Source organism: Carcharhinus amblyrhynchos, chromosome 5, assembly GCF_965287045.1.
Source record: "Carcharhinus amblyrhynchos chromosome 5, sCarAmb.v2.hapA, whole genome shotgun sequence".
Classification (NCBI taxonomy): domain Eukaryota; kingdom Metazoa; phylum Chordata; class Chondrichthyes; order Carcharhiniformes; family Carcharhinidae; genus Carcharhinus; species Carcharhinus amblyrhynchos.
Window position 1 is genome coordinate 71,874,726 of NC_137328.1, and position 15,090 is coordinate 71,889,815.

At 41.6% G+C, this 15,090-nt stretch overlaps 1 protein-coding gene across 8 annotated transcripts in view; it reads left to right on the plus strand.

Moving 5' to 3' along the window:
* The window catches only part of sema6a (sema domain, transmembrane domain (TM), and cytoplasmic domain, (semaphorin) 6A), a 147,226-nt gene that overhangs the window by 52,600 nt on the left and 79,536 nt on the right, over window positions 1-15,090 (plus strand). For 4 of the 8 annotated variants that reach the window (XM_080188977.1, XM_080188979.1, XM_080188978.1 and 1 more), the window contains exon 1: window positions 951-1,448. The exons of 1 other annotated variant lie outside the window; for it this stretch is intronic. The gene's annotated coding sequence lies outside the window, so the exon portion shown is untranslated. 3 more of the 8 variants (XM_080188971.1, XM_080188974.1, XM_080188972.1) reach the window with 3 other exon arrangements.

Consider the following 15,090-nt stretch of genomic DNA (forward strand, 5'->3'; position numbering starts at 1 on the left):
TTTCTGTCGATGCCATTGTCTCCCCTGTCTTTCCACCTTTCATTATTTGCCCAACCTCCCGTTTCTCGCCTCATTTTTTGTCTGAAGCAGTCCGCAAGTCGTTCACTCATTTATCGCCCTGTTTAACCCATCCCCCCTCTCCATTCTTTAAAACCTAATTGAAACGCCTGGTTAGGTTTGCAGTTTGAGGAAATGTGCTGCATCCAAAGTGTAAATTGAAATAGAAACAAGACAGGAATAAAGTTAGAGGGATGTTTGCTAATTACAGTCGCTGACTGACCCTCTGTTTGTTTTCTCTCTGTTTTCATTTCGGATTTCCAGTCATTGAAGTTCCGCCCCAAGTTTACATTAGATCTCTTCTGGTGGATATCAGAGGAAGGTCCGGATTTGAAGTCAACCAAAAAAAAAGCCCAGCTAGTAAAAATATACAAACCAAATTAAGGGAGGGTTGGAGAAAAAATTGATGGTTTTTGTTTGTTCTTCGACGTGTATGAAAAAACAAATAAAACTTTATTTTGAATGAATATATGTAATTATTTGAGGAGGGATTGTTGCCCGTACCCTGAAATTAAGAGTCTATTATTAATAGAATCGATCCTGACCGTTCAAAACGGATTGGCTCTCGGGCTAAGCCCAAGCTGGCAGTCGTTTCCAAAATGCCAGTGGACTATCCAGGATCTCTGATTATTCTCTTGGCACCGAGTGAGTGTTTAATTCTCAAAAACGCCGCCCCATAAATGTTTGAGCTGACGGCGAATGGGATGTGGGTGCGACTCCGGAGCGGCGGAGCCCACTCCCGGGTGCCTGAATAAAGCGAAGAAGAAGCTGCAGTCCCGATCCCGGGGAGGAGTCCAGGCCAGGATTTGAGTGTTGCCTGCCTCCAAATCGGATAGGCAGTGACAGCTGGAGTTGGGAGGCAGGGATGGGGGTAGGAGAGGGGGCACTTACTGGCTCTGCCTGCCCCGCACTGCTCCACATAAGATGAGTCGGAGCTGGTGTGTGTGTAGCCAAGCCCGCGGTTGCCTGCTGTGACAGGGAACCCCCCGGGCCAGGAGGCTTCTTCATAACCTTATCCAGCAGCCTTGGAGGAGAAGAGAGAAGCCGGGACTTGACCCAAGTTCTCCCCCCACCCCACACACACACATACACTGCCTCCCCCCTTGGTAATCGGGTGGAATTGCTGATGCTTTCCTGAGTGGATTTCTGGGTCATTGTGAAAAGAAAAGAGGGTTTTGTTTTGTTTGGAGCAGCAAAAGTTCCACATGTTTGTTGGGCTGCTTGGGGAAACAGCCGAGTTACTCTGCCCCTTGTCAAGACCAGGCACATGTACCTTCAGAGCGGCTGACAAGCGCGGTGTGTGTGGATCAAATTGGCCAGAGATAGCCTTAAATGGATTACTAATGAGACAGCCGGTTCGTTCCCCTCGCTTGCCTTTGCAAAGCCAGAAGGTAAGAGTGCTGAACGCGGCTCGGCATCTTTTTGTTTGTTTCTGCAGGCTGCGAGCACCGGTTCTTTGTTATTTGTGAGTGCCCTTTCCTTGGGATTTGTTCTTGCTAATTGTTCACCCTCGGCAGTGAGCAGATCCACAGGGAGCCCGAGTGTATGGAGCTGGGGCTGGAACCTGGAGTCTGATTCTCAGCTCCTGTGGATTGCTGCTCACTGGTGTTAAATATCGCTTCTGGATTCGTGTTTTCTCCCGATAAATGCTGAGTCTGGTTTTAACATCAGAACCTCAAAGCATAAATCACAGTTTTCTATCTGGTAGACAATGCATAAACCACATCATTTAAAAAAAACTGTTCCGACGGGCGGTTTCTTGCTATTTATTGAAGTTGCCTTCAAAATTTTTGTATCTTGTTTGCTTCTTTAAATTAAAATATTGCCTTTTTTCAACTGTTTTTACCGCCCGGGCGTACAAAGATGTTTTGCTTGGTAACTCTAGTAAGCGGCTCGAGTGTATTTACAAAGGGCTTTGCACAGACGTACTTACTGAGGCTCCAGGATTTGGTGGAGCAAGCGCTCAGATTTGTGCTGTGTGTGTATTTACTCTCTGCTCTGAGAGTAGGGGGTGGGTAAGGGGCTGCAGCAGCAGACCCTATTGCTGTGCTGTGTGTACCGAGCTATTCCCCTGATCAACATTAGAAACAGTCTGAAAATTCCCCACGTGTTTTTTTTTGGAGGGGGAGGGCGGTGGATGGTGTTCTGATCTGACAGCAGTCTAGTTGGAACATTAAACACCTGGAAAGCAGAGGAGGGTCGCCTCTGTGAGGGGGGCAGGGAGAGAGAGGGAGAGAAGTTTGGATATGCAGCTGCTAAAAAGCATATAGGAGCTGGTCCGTTTTCTCTGCATGACAAGGGTACGGGAGTGTCTCTCTCGGAGTTGGGGGGGTGGGTGGTTAGAAGCGTGGAGCACGGGGGTCAGGCCAGAGGTTACAGTCCAACAGCTGCTTTAGCGGGAAGGCTGTGTGGCAATAACACCCAGCAGATTTCATACAGTGGCTGGCGGAGGAGACCCTTCTTTTGGCCCTCACCGTTTATCTGTTGTGAAAGGGGAGATGAACCGCGTTTACTGCTCAATATGTAGTGGGTTACACAAATCTGCATTTTAAGTGTGTCTGTGTGGCTGGCGGGATACCTTGACTGCAGTGGAAATAGTCCCCAGAGACCCAGCTCCCCATGCATCACAGAGCTGGTGTCAGAATTAAATTGGCCTGAGCCAGTATATATTTCTGCTTGTTGGTCGTGTGGTCGCGCAGATGCTTATCAGTGCGCGTACAGAAAGTATAAATGCATATCGTGGTTAGGCCTGTCGGACCACAGAAATAAAATGCAATCACTGAGTGGGAAAAAAATCTGTACTTCAAAATTGGCTTTGTGTGCGTGCGGATCCTAGTCTTGAGTTATGGCTCAGCTAGGGATCTTCATCTATTAATCATGGAAGCTACTTATTTATTCAGTTTCCATAGTTTCAAAGCCTCTGATAGTGTTTTAGTGTCTTGGGAATGGCTTGAAATACAGTAGGGCCACATGCTCACAGCCTTTCTGTAGTATGGACCTTTTTTATTGAAAAAAGGCTTCAGTGTTTGACGACAGCTTCCTTCCTTCTGTTCCTGCCTCTGGTGTGAACTTTGGGTACAGAGACTTTGCTCAGTGTTGCTGCTGCTGGTTTAGTTTGGGCAGTAGAAGCTTTCTATTTATCAAATGACACATGTAGAGTAAAATGATGGCCTCTCCAATCAGCATTGAGTATTTGCAAATGCCAGTCATGATTTCATGATTATTCATCAGCAGATGCTATGTTTTCTCATTACAACCTTATGCCGGAAACAAATATTCCATATGGATGTGTCTGACACTTGGAAGTGTTAACCCAGTTTTTTTTATATATCAAACTGCTCTGTGGCTTTCCCATAGGCCACGACCGAGTGACAGACTGCCTCGTTTTGTTAAGCAGAGCAACGTAGGTGTCTATGAGTATGTTGATGTTTGTGTACACGAGAGGGTGTTTATATTTTCTACACGTTAACGTTCTTGTCACAATGCTGGTCTAGGAATCGCGATTCCTCTTTCAGAAAGGGCTGAGTGACAACGTGGGGGGTTAGGAGCATCCAATCAGTCCCAGCAGCATCCACAGTCCCCCTCAGCCCCTTCCCACATACTTCGCAGGAAGGGATGGGGCTTGCTGCTCCTTCCACTTTTCCCTCCTTTGCCCGCTTTTTGTTCTGTGCTCCATCTGGTGGCCTGACCAAGAATTGGAGCAACCAGTAAGGCCAGCTGAGTTCAAATCTCCGCCGAGATGAGGATTCAAAGGTGGGACCCTCTTTGAGAGTGGGATTCGTGCATCGCGCTGTTTTTGAGATATCGCCTTACCTTCGGAGTGAAAGGTGTTATCCCAAGCCTGGCATTGTGCTAATGTATCGGGTTGCAGAGGCGCAATAAAAATGTGTCCTCGTAAATCCTTCCATTGTGATTTGCTGGGAGGAGAAGTGTAATGTTGTGATCTGATATGAGTGAAACATTACTGGATCAAAGGCTGGTCATGCTCACAGGACTTGCTACACAAACCTGATTGTCTGCCGCTCCTGGCTCTGCAGGATAAGGACTTGGGCTGGCGTTGGAATGTAACAGGGCAAACAAAACGCTGTACTGTCTCATCAGAAAAAGTAAGTTGAGTTTTTGTGTAGCTGTGATTTGGATTGAATGCCTTTTCACTTTGAAGCTTACAACTGTTTGCCAAACATTACGAATGATTGTTGGATGCATCTTTATTTTGCTCTCTACATTTGACTGTAATTTGGGTCTGATCCGTGCAACAACAATTTTCTGTGATGAGTGAGGTGTCTGCAAATGTTAGCTTTACTTTTAAAATATCTTGATTTGCTGATGATTTGTTGAAATGCAGCCAGTGGAGAGTTTTAAAATTTGAACACGTTTCCTGAGTACTTCCATGTCTTCCAGTCCGGTATTTCACAGCTTACCTTGAGGTGCCCTGGCGGATTTCCTTTGCCTCCATATACCCCACATAATCATCTTCAGTGAAAAATGTATTTATTTTTTCATGATTAGCCATAGGAAACTTGTTAGTTTTGCTTGCTTGTTACATAACACTGCAAGAGTACTGCTGAGTGTCAGCACTACACTCGGAGAGTTAGGACTGGGGAAACTGCCATCTGTAAGCAAGGTTGCAGAAACCCCTTTAGCCTAGAGATGGAAAGAAAGCCTATGGCACTGCCTCTGAAAACAGCACTGAACGTGTGAAAATGACTGGCTAATGTCAACATATGTTCTGTTTTGTTGAGTTTTTTGACGCTTTATTTACTAGTAATAATGAAATTGCAGCATATGGTCTAATATTAGAACTATGTTTCTTTGACAAACAGCAGTATGACTAATTTATCTTATTGTGTACCTTTCTTTGTATAAATCAGCTTTTGGCTTCCCTTCCAAGCAACACTAGGAGGATCAGATTTAATCAAAGCCTCTGTGACTGTCTGCACTTTGTTCATTTGTTAAATGCTGAATTTTGGCACCAGATAACTTTTAATCAAATGCAAGCATCGCTAAATCAGATTTACCAAACATCAACAGGCAGAATCCTTAGCAGCAGAGCAAAGCTTTTTAACATCCCACTGAGTGAGAATTTTAATCAAATAATGAACTCGAACCAATTCACTGGCAAGATGAAAGAATTCACCCCATCTGTGCGCGAGATGCTGCAAAGTCACTGCACAAGAAATCTTAAACACATTTTTTTAAGTGCTATGCACTTGAGTTGGTATTGCAAACACGTTGCAAATGCTGTAACTAATGTAATTCCCATCTAGCACAGTAGGCATAAAATATAGGTCGCACAAAGATGGTAGAACAGGAAGAAAAGTCACAACTTTTCCAACAATTTATAGTTAATCTTGTAGGCTTTACAAGGAAGGACGGTAACTAAATGCAGCCATTGACAAGACTAACAAGGAAACAGCACATACATAGAAGGCCACTAAGATCAATTATTAGTAGCAGTTTTATTGTGTTGTCTTGAAAATCAGCTGAATAAGTGCACCCATTAATAAAACTACATTACACAGGTTTTTGTTCAGATTTTATTGAAACATGATGACGCTCACATTGTCTCAGCTACTAAAAATGGAAATAACAATCAAGCATCCAAGTAACAATCCAAGAAAAGCATAAATTTATGTATTTGAAGTTAGGATCAGGTAAAATGTTCAGGTAAAATGTACAGTGGTTCAAAAGACCAATTCAGTTCAGAAGTTCAAAAAATGTAAAGCACAAATAATTTTCCTAATAAATTAAGCTTAATGTCCTTTGAAGATGTGAAGGTTAATTGCCTAATTTAAACTGAGTTAACTGAGCTCTGATGAGGGGTAGTACAGTTGTTACAATTGGCCTCAATGTCTCCGCGCTGAGAAGAGAATATTCTGAAAGGGTGCATTGTACAGGATGGTGGGGTTGGGACTGGATTAGGTTCAGTTGCGATGTCTCCCATGGCCAAATATCATGCCAGTGCTTGCTCTCAGGAGATGATTTTGATTGATGGCTACAAAGCATTGGCACATGTAAATTTGTACCAGTGGAAATATCTGTTGAAATCTCTTTTCACACAGGGGAAAGAGGGAAAGAAGGTAGTATATACATAAAGGGCAGAAAATGATAATCTGTAGGTTTGATGCATCTGTCTATTCTGTACATTTCAGAATGAAAATTGCAAACTTTATAGAATGCTATGTGGTATAAGTACTGGAACACAATTTTTGTAAATCATGAAGGCAGTGTTGTGTATCTTTCTACAAAAATACAGTTCCCTAGCTTGTTGTGAAGAATATAATGAGTAAAATGTCAAAGATGTGTGTCTGGTTTGCAGGTTACTCGTGAAAGAGGAAATTTCTCAATTGGTACTGTTCACAATAAAGATGTCAGACAAATGTTAGTTACACTTGTAGCTATTAATCAAAAGTATAGACCTTGAGAATTGGAAGCAGTAAATGAAAAGAGATGGGAAGGGATTTGTAATACTGATTGAACTCTGCTAGTGATCACACTGCCCTCTAATGTTTGAATGTTTACACTGCAGCTGATTGCAGGGACACTTGGCGCTGAAGCTGTTACAAAAGGTTGTACACGTTGATTCTATCCTAACTTGTTAAATCAATAAAATAAATTACATTACAACAATAACGAGGGAATCATTGTGCACGAATTGCAGAATGGCTGTCCTGTTTACTTACATAAATCACTCAATTCAGGAAAGTAATTTGTTGGTACGCTTTGAGATGTCTCTGCAAGATACTTTGTAAGTCAGTACAGTGTTAAGTGAACACTTGTTACATTAAAAGGACTGGCATGAATTCCCAATTCCAATCATGAACATTACTTTTGCAATTTCTTTAAATATTAGCAATTACCAAAATGCATACTTCCTGAAAATGGTTATGCTACAAATTGATTCACTTTGATTTCTAATATTCTTATTCTTGCCCCAGCAACCTATTTTTTCCTGATTTTGATGTTGGGGTTTGGGGGAACTGCAAGGTGTTAATCTTGGATTGCCTTTCTGGTTATAATACTTTTCTTAAGGAACTGTTGTTATGGGATTAGACACAATGGGTGTTGTGGGGTGGGGAAACCAATCAGACTTTCACCCAGTGGCTACATATGAAGTCTTGCCAGTAAAAGTCCAAAGATGTGCGGGTTAGGCTGATTGGCCATGCTAAAAATTGCCCCTAAGAGTCCTGAGATGCATAGGTTAGAGAGATTAATGGGTAAATATGTAGGGATATGGGGGTAAGGCCTGGGTGGGATTGTGGTCGGTGTAGACTCAATGGGCCGAATGGCTTCCTTTTGCACTGTAGGTTTTCTATGATTCTATGAAGTCATTGGATGTTGATTTTGTGTGAACCTTGGCTGACTGCCCCCCACCCCCTGCACAACTCACACCAAGTCCCTTCTTCGCCACAGCCAACAGACCGATGTCAACTGTAACATACCAATACTAGGTCAGAAAATTGAACACATATCAGTTCTGAATATGGGGCAGTCTTATTCTTTAAGGCTCAGTAGTACACCAACAGTGAATATATCCTTAAAACCATCTGAGAAATTCCTTTATTCTTATCTATGAAAAACTAATTATACCCCCACTGGGGTATTGCTGCAGTAGTGTTAAGTACCAGCCACTTAAATGTAGAGTAGGTTACAGTTGGGGTTCCTGGGCAACAACAGCCCAGATTAATTTGGTGGTACTCGGAGAAACACTCCTGCTTCTTTAGCTTTCACAAAAATAATTTAAAATGTAAGTTTGCGGTTGTCCCTCCCACTCTGTTGCCTGTAGAATTGATCAATGTGCATGGGTCATGCTACAGTTTCAACCTAAAATGGAAGTCATTGTGCTCAGATCCAGCATTGTCATCTGAAATAATCAAGTGTTTTGACAGCTCAGCCACATTAACACCAGCAAAACAAATTGAAATTGACCCCATTGAGTTTTAAATAAAGAAAGAACTTTCAGGGAACTGAAAAATAAAAGTTACCATTTGACAGTTTGATAAAGTCCAGATTGAAATCATATAGGATTTATTGTGATTCTTTCAGGATATGTTTCTGTAGGCAAATAAACATGCAAGTTGATCTAAATTATTTTAGTTCTTTTAGAAGTTTAAATTTATCTTATTTAACTCAACCAGCTTCAGCTCACTACCAATTTGCAATACTATGATAAGCAGTTGGATTCCTTTGCTCAGGCACTGGATCCTAGATTTTCTGATTACAACCATGGTGCTAATCTGTTTAGGATAGATTGGTTAACACTAAGCTGAAAATCTAGTCTTCAGTGTCAATATCTAATACTACAGACAAGTATCCTTTTATAATTAACACCATTCTGGTTTATTTTGAAGAGACTAATTCTCTCTGCCTGACCTCTGAATATGTGTCAGATTCAAACTGATTACATATAGGTAAATTCATCCAGGCAATTAGTGTGCCCTCTGAAGTGTGGCAACTATAGAGTTAAAAGGTTGTTATGGTTGCTCAGAGCTGGAACTGCTGCTCCATCATAAATCCATCAATTACTGAATGACACAAAGTTAATGAAGGGGAGAATAGAACCTGCAATTAATTCAATCTGCACCCTATCTGTGTTTTCTGAGGTGATGTTTTGGGCATCGGATTTGGGCATTAAGTGCTGACCTGAATTTTGATTTGTGATCAGTCCGAATTGGCCTTGCTCAAAAAGATTCAAACATTAGAGGATTTGGATTAAGATAAATGTGCCTCTTAATCCATTGATTGCAGTCCCTCATGCATGCACACTTCCTTATTTATTGCTCACATAAATGGCACCTACTACATTGACTGTATACTGCCCGTGTACTTTCATATTTCTGAGATTTCTAATGCTGGCAGCTGGCAAGTCTCTCTTTTGAGGAAATTTGTCTTGCAAATGAGCACTTAATTTCAGTGGTTGTGCAGTGTCTGGGGGAGAAGTCTTCATCCACTCGTTTATTCTTTGTAGTTTAGAAGCTGATGCTGCTTTCCAGTGATTTTCTCTAGGAAGGTTCTTCTCTCTAGCCATTTATTCACTGGCTGTGTTTTCATTGGGTGGGTGTCAGAGCTTGAACAGCAGCTAATCGCAATTTATGAGGAAAGGAGCCTGATTATGACCTGAATTTTAAATGAATCTGACTTTCATTCCTAGCAACCACTTGGGATCTGAAGACATCCCGAGAGCTAGCTCAAAAAATCGTCCTGTAATTGCCTGGGCTGAACACAAGATTTTATGAGTTGGAAAACGTGTAGAGATTGTCCAAATGTCAGCAATTTAAGGAAATATGAAATGTGAAGTGGCTGCTTGAATCTGTTTTACTTTATACTCACTCAACTTGATCACGTCTGCTAGGAATTCTCAGCTGGTCAGACAGCCTCTATAGAAGAACATGCTGCCTGACCTGCTGAGTATTTCCAGCATTTTACGTTTTCATTTTAGATTTCCAGCATCCACAATTCAGCTTATTGATAAGGTCCGCATTGGTTGTCAAAATATTATTCACGTCTTGTGTAAAATTTCACTTCCTACTGATGCAGCCATCTGAATGTGTATACGGGCAAAAATGCCCTTTTGTGTGCAAGCTGCGGTGAAATTATAATGTGTTCTTTGTAGATGCTTTTGATTTTGCTACAGTTATTGAGCAGGGGGAAACTCCTTATGTGTAGCTGATAAAATGCTTGCATACTTGCTTTATGTTTATGTACCAGAAACACTTTGCACAAAACAGTTGCTGCAGTATTCTGTCATGAGGATGTTAACTCCTTGCTGGTATACTGTAATTGACCTCTGATACCTTGCTGAAGTGTCCATTATTTGTGTGTAAACACTGATTTTTTTTTTAAAAATTGTTTCTTTATATATTCATTGGATATGGTTATCACTGCCAAGGTCAGTATTATTCCCCATTCCTAATTTTACTTGAGTGGCTGATGGTGAGCTGCCTTCTTGATTCACTGCAATCCATGTGGGGAAGGTACTCTTTTGGTGCTCTTTATAGAGCGATTCCAGGATTTTGACCCAGTGACAATGGAGGAACAGCTTGGTGGCTTATTTCTAAGTCATGATGGTGCATGACATGGAAGGGAGATTGCAGATGCTCATGTTCTTCGTGTGCCTGCTGTCCCTATCTTAGATGGTAGCAGTTCCAAGTTTGAGAAGTGCTGTTGAAGAAGCTTTAGCAAGTTGCTGCATTGCATTTGTAGATGGCTCACATTGCAGCCACAGTGTTAAGTGGTGTTTGTTCAAATAATGGATGGAGTGCCAATCAAATGGGCTGCATTGACCTGGATGGTTTTGATCTTGAGTGTTTTTGGAGATGCAATCATCAAAATAAATGGAGAATATTCCTTTTCAACCCCTGAATTGTGCCTTGTAGATGGTAGAAACACTTTGGAGAATCAGGAAGTGAGTTACTTGCCACAGAATTCCCAGCCTCTGACCTGCTCTTGTAGCCACAAAAGTTTTATGACTGTAAGTTTCTGGTCATGTTGATCCCCAGGATATTGATGGTGGGGAATTCAGTGATGGAAATACCATTGAATGTCAAGTGGAACTAATTAGACTCTATTTTTGGATTTGGTCAATGACTGGCACATGTGCCACACAAATGTTACTTGCTATTTATCAGCCTAAGCCTGAACGTTGTTGAGATCCTGTTGTAAGAAAGGAGTACTTAATTATCTGAGGAATTTGCTACATTCAGTGCGCTCAGCTGTTCCTTGATGTCACATGGGGTAAAGATTCAAATTGGCTTCCGCAATTGTGGGGACTCTTGGAGTAAGCCAAGATGGATCATTCACTTAACTCATTTGGCTGCAGGTGTTTGCAGCTGCTTCAGCTTTGCATTTTGTACTTGTGTGCTGAGTTCCATCATCACTAACATGGTGATATTCATGAAGTGCCTTCTTCTTTTAGTTGTTTAATAGCCCATCACCATTCATTATTGAATGTGGCAGGACTGCAGAGTTTTGATCTGATCCATTGATAAAGAAATTGATTATCTCTATTTATAGCATACTGATTCTACTGTTTAACATACACATTGTCCTGTGCTGTAGCTTAACCAGGTTGGCACCTCATTTTTCGATATGTATAGTGCTGCACTTGGCATGTTATCCTAACTCAACGAATCAGAGTTGATCCATTAGTTTAATGGTACTGGTAGATTGAGGGATATGCTAGGCCAAAAGGTTGAAGAATGTGGTGATGTACAGTCTTGCCACTGCCAGTGGCATATTATCCTTTACGATTAGCGAGGTTTCAGTTGCTGGGTCTATTCTGAATCTGTCCCAATTAACTTAATAGTGGTATCACACAATATGATGGATGATATCATTAGTGTATAGACAAAGCTTTGTCTCCAATAGAACTGTGCAGTGGCTACTTCTACCCATCCATCTGTGACAGGTAAACTGGTGAGGACAGGGTAAGGTAGGGTTTTATATAAACATAAGAAATAAGTGCAGAAGTAGGCCACTCAGCTACTCAAACCTGCTCTACCATTCAAAAAGGCCTGGCTGATTTAGCTCCGTTCCACCTTCTCTTATTCCCCATTGTACCCAAAAATCTGTCAACAATTGTCTTTAATGTATTCAATCTCTGATTATCCACAGCTCTCTATGATAGAGAATTCTAAAGGTTTGCAGCACTTTGAGTGAAGACGTTTTTCCTCATCCCAGTGCTAAATGGCCAACTTCTTATTCTGTGACTGTGATCTCTTGTCCTGGATTCCCTAGATAGGGGAAACATTTCTTAGCATCTACCCTGGTCCCTTAAGAATTTTATATGTTTAGATGACCTCTCATTTAAGGGAATTTGGTCTGGTCTACACAAGCTTCTCCTCATAGGAAAATTCCCTCATTCCAGGAACCTTCTAATGAATCTTCATTGCACTCTTTTAAGGCCATGTATAATTTCCTTAAGTAAGGAAATCAAAACTGCACACAGCACTCCAGATATGGACTCACCAGTGTCCTGTATAATTCCTTACTCTTATACTCTAATACTTTTGTAACAAAATATAATATATAAGTTGTCTACTTAATTGCTTGCTTCATCTGAAAGTTAACTTTGTCTGATTTATGAACAAGGATACCCAGATCTCTCTTAATGCAGATATTTCCCTGTCTCTCACCATTCAAAAAATATTCTGTCTTTGTTTTTCCTACCAAAATGGATAACTTTATACTTCTCTATGCAGTGCCTTGTTCTTACCTACTCACCCAACCTATCTACATCTCTCTGCAGCCACCTTATGTCCTCCTCACTGCTTACTTCCCATCCTCACATTGCATTATCAGCAAACTAGGACACATTACAACCAACCTACATTGACAGTATAGATTGTCAATAGCTGAGGCCCAAGTACTGATCCTTGCAGTAAACCACTAGTTATAACTTGTCAATCTGCAAATGTCTTGCTTATTTCAACACTCTGCATTCTGTCCATTATCAATTCTCTGATATATTGATGCTAATATATTATCTCCAATCCCATAGTATTGTAAAATAGTCTTTTGTGTAGTACTTTATATAGTGTTTTTTGCAAATTCAAATGTACCAGGTAGACTCCCCTTTATTCATCCCAGTGGATCTTTAAAAAATGCAAATCTTTTAGTTTGGGTTTTTTCTCTGACCGTGTGTCACAAAGTAAGAAGTCTCACAACACCAGGTTGAAGTCCAATAAGTTTATTGGATAGTAAACCCACAAGCTTTCGGAACACTGTTCCTTTGTCAGGTGAGTGGAAAGTTCTGATCAGCGCGTTCCGAAAGCTTGTGGGTTCACTATCAAATAAACTTGTTGGATTTTAACCTGGTGTTGTGAGACTTCTTACTGTGTTTACCCCCGTCCAACACCGGCATCGCCACATCATAACTACCATTGACACCGCATGTCACAAACCCAGTCTGACAGATATGTCCTTCAGAACTTGGCCAACCTAGTCAGAAATGGTTATTCTGAATCAATCTTGGTGAAACCCCCTCCTTACCACCCTTGCCCCCCGCCCCCACTGACCTCCACCTATTTCTTGCTGTCCTCAGTGCTTCTTTCAAGTGGTCTTCAATATGGAGAGGCACTAACTCATCAGCTGAGCGAGGTGGTAATCAGCAGATGTTTTTCTTGTCAGCGTATAACCTGATGCCAGTTGACTTCATAGTGACCAAAGTTAATGTTGAAGACACCCAGGGTCATTTCTGTACTGTATATCAGTGTGCTGTCACTGCTGGTGGGGCTGCACAGCCAATATAACAGGACACGCCAGGCATGGTGATGGAGACATTGGCTGTGAAATATGATTTTCGTGTACGACTATGTCAGGTTGTCACTTGGGACAGCTCTCCCAATTTTGGTACAAATCCCTAGATATTAGTGATGAGGACTTTGTCGGGTTGATTGAATGGGTGTACCTTTGCAATGTCTGAATTCAATGCCTTAACCAATGTCAGGTGATTTGTCTGGTTTTACTGTCCTCTGTTGTCTGTACTTTGTTGTAGACATTTGGCAGAACTGAGTAGCTTGCCTTTTTGAGAGGGTAGTTAAGAGTTAACCCCATTGCTATACACGTGAAATCACACATCAGGGCAGCTTGAGTAAGAATGTTAGATTTGCTTTCCGAAATGACACTCACGAGCCAGACAGTTTTTTTTGTGGCAATCCAACAGTTACATGTCATCTTTACTGATATTAGCAATTTATTCTCAATATTATTCAATAAATTGAATTTGAATTTTCTCGATAACAGGATGGGATTTGAACTGGATTACTAGTCCAGTAACTTGATGACCACTTTTCTGTTCCTATTGAATGGTGCTTGTCAGCAAGCTGATTAACTACAGTAGCAGGACAGTCAAGCTTGGTCCATCCATTTGTGGTTCAAGTGAACTTTTAATAGATGTTGCTGGATAGTTAACTAGAGTGGAAATGTTAGCTGACTGCTTCATCTATGGTCATCCAGACGCAAACTATTGATCACTTGACTGACTGAAAGTTGAAACACTTTAAAGTGAAGCTGGGGGCTCACATGACCTATATAGCTTGGTTACTCGCTGGTTCAATTGGTCACTGTGGGTTAAAGTGACCATTTTACACTGACCAGAATAATATGGGATATTCTGGTCTGTGGCCTGATGTCACATGGCTACATAGGCCCTCTCTATGGCTCTATTCTGTGGTATCTTTTGCATCCTAATTGGATACTACAGTTATGTAAACCAATATTGAGCAAAGTGTAAACTTGTACTTTGATTGCTTGAGAAATTATTTATCAGACAGTGTCTTTGCATGAAAGCATGATGTGATTATGTTTGAGGAAAAGTTAAAGTCTGTTTATAGGAAGCCACATGTGCATGGGACAGGAAGTAACTGCAGGCTAATAAAATATTGCCTTGGTGTGTGTCTTTTTATGAAGTATTTGCCTTGTGTTAAGACACTTTCAAGGGGCTAAATGTTTTTGTTTGGGACCATGATGTCATGCATTTTGGGGTCTTGACCCCTTGTTACATTGGTGCTTGATGCCAAATTTGGTTTTTGATAAGCAGGCCAATTAGTGACCATGGTGCATGCCCACAGCCTAATTATGGAAGCTGGCAGGCATCTGAGGGAGGGGGGCAATAGGAACCGCCCCACCAAACCCCCCTACCCCCAGCACTAACGGATCGGAAACCTCATTGTCAAAGATGGTGCTGCCAAAATAGGGAGGAGAGTGAGAGAGTATGCCAAAATGGAGGCATCCTGTGAAAAGCTTTTTTTAAAAAGTTTGTACAGCAAATCCCATGTTTGGCAGAGCAACCCTCAACTGGATGGCAATAGCCACAGCTGCATCTCGATGGCAGGTGCCAGTTGTCAGAAGGCCACCTCCATCTCTGGACCACTTTTCACCCTCACTTGCAGACTGGAAAATTCCAGTCAGAGTTTGGGCAAGTGGCCTTAAAAAACCCTTTAGTTGTCCTAAAGGGAGTCCTGCTTCAAGTAGCAAGTAGTCATCTGGTGGGTAGTCATCAACCGCCATCACCCCACCCATCTTTCCAGAACT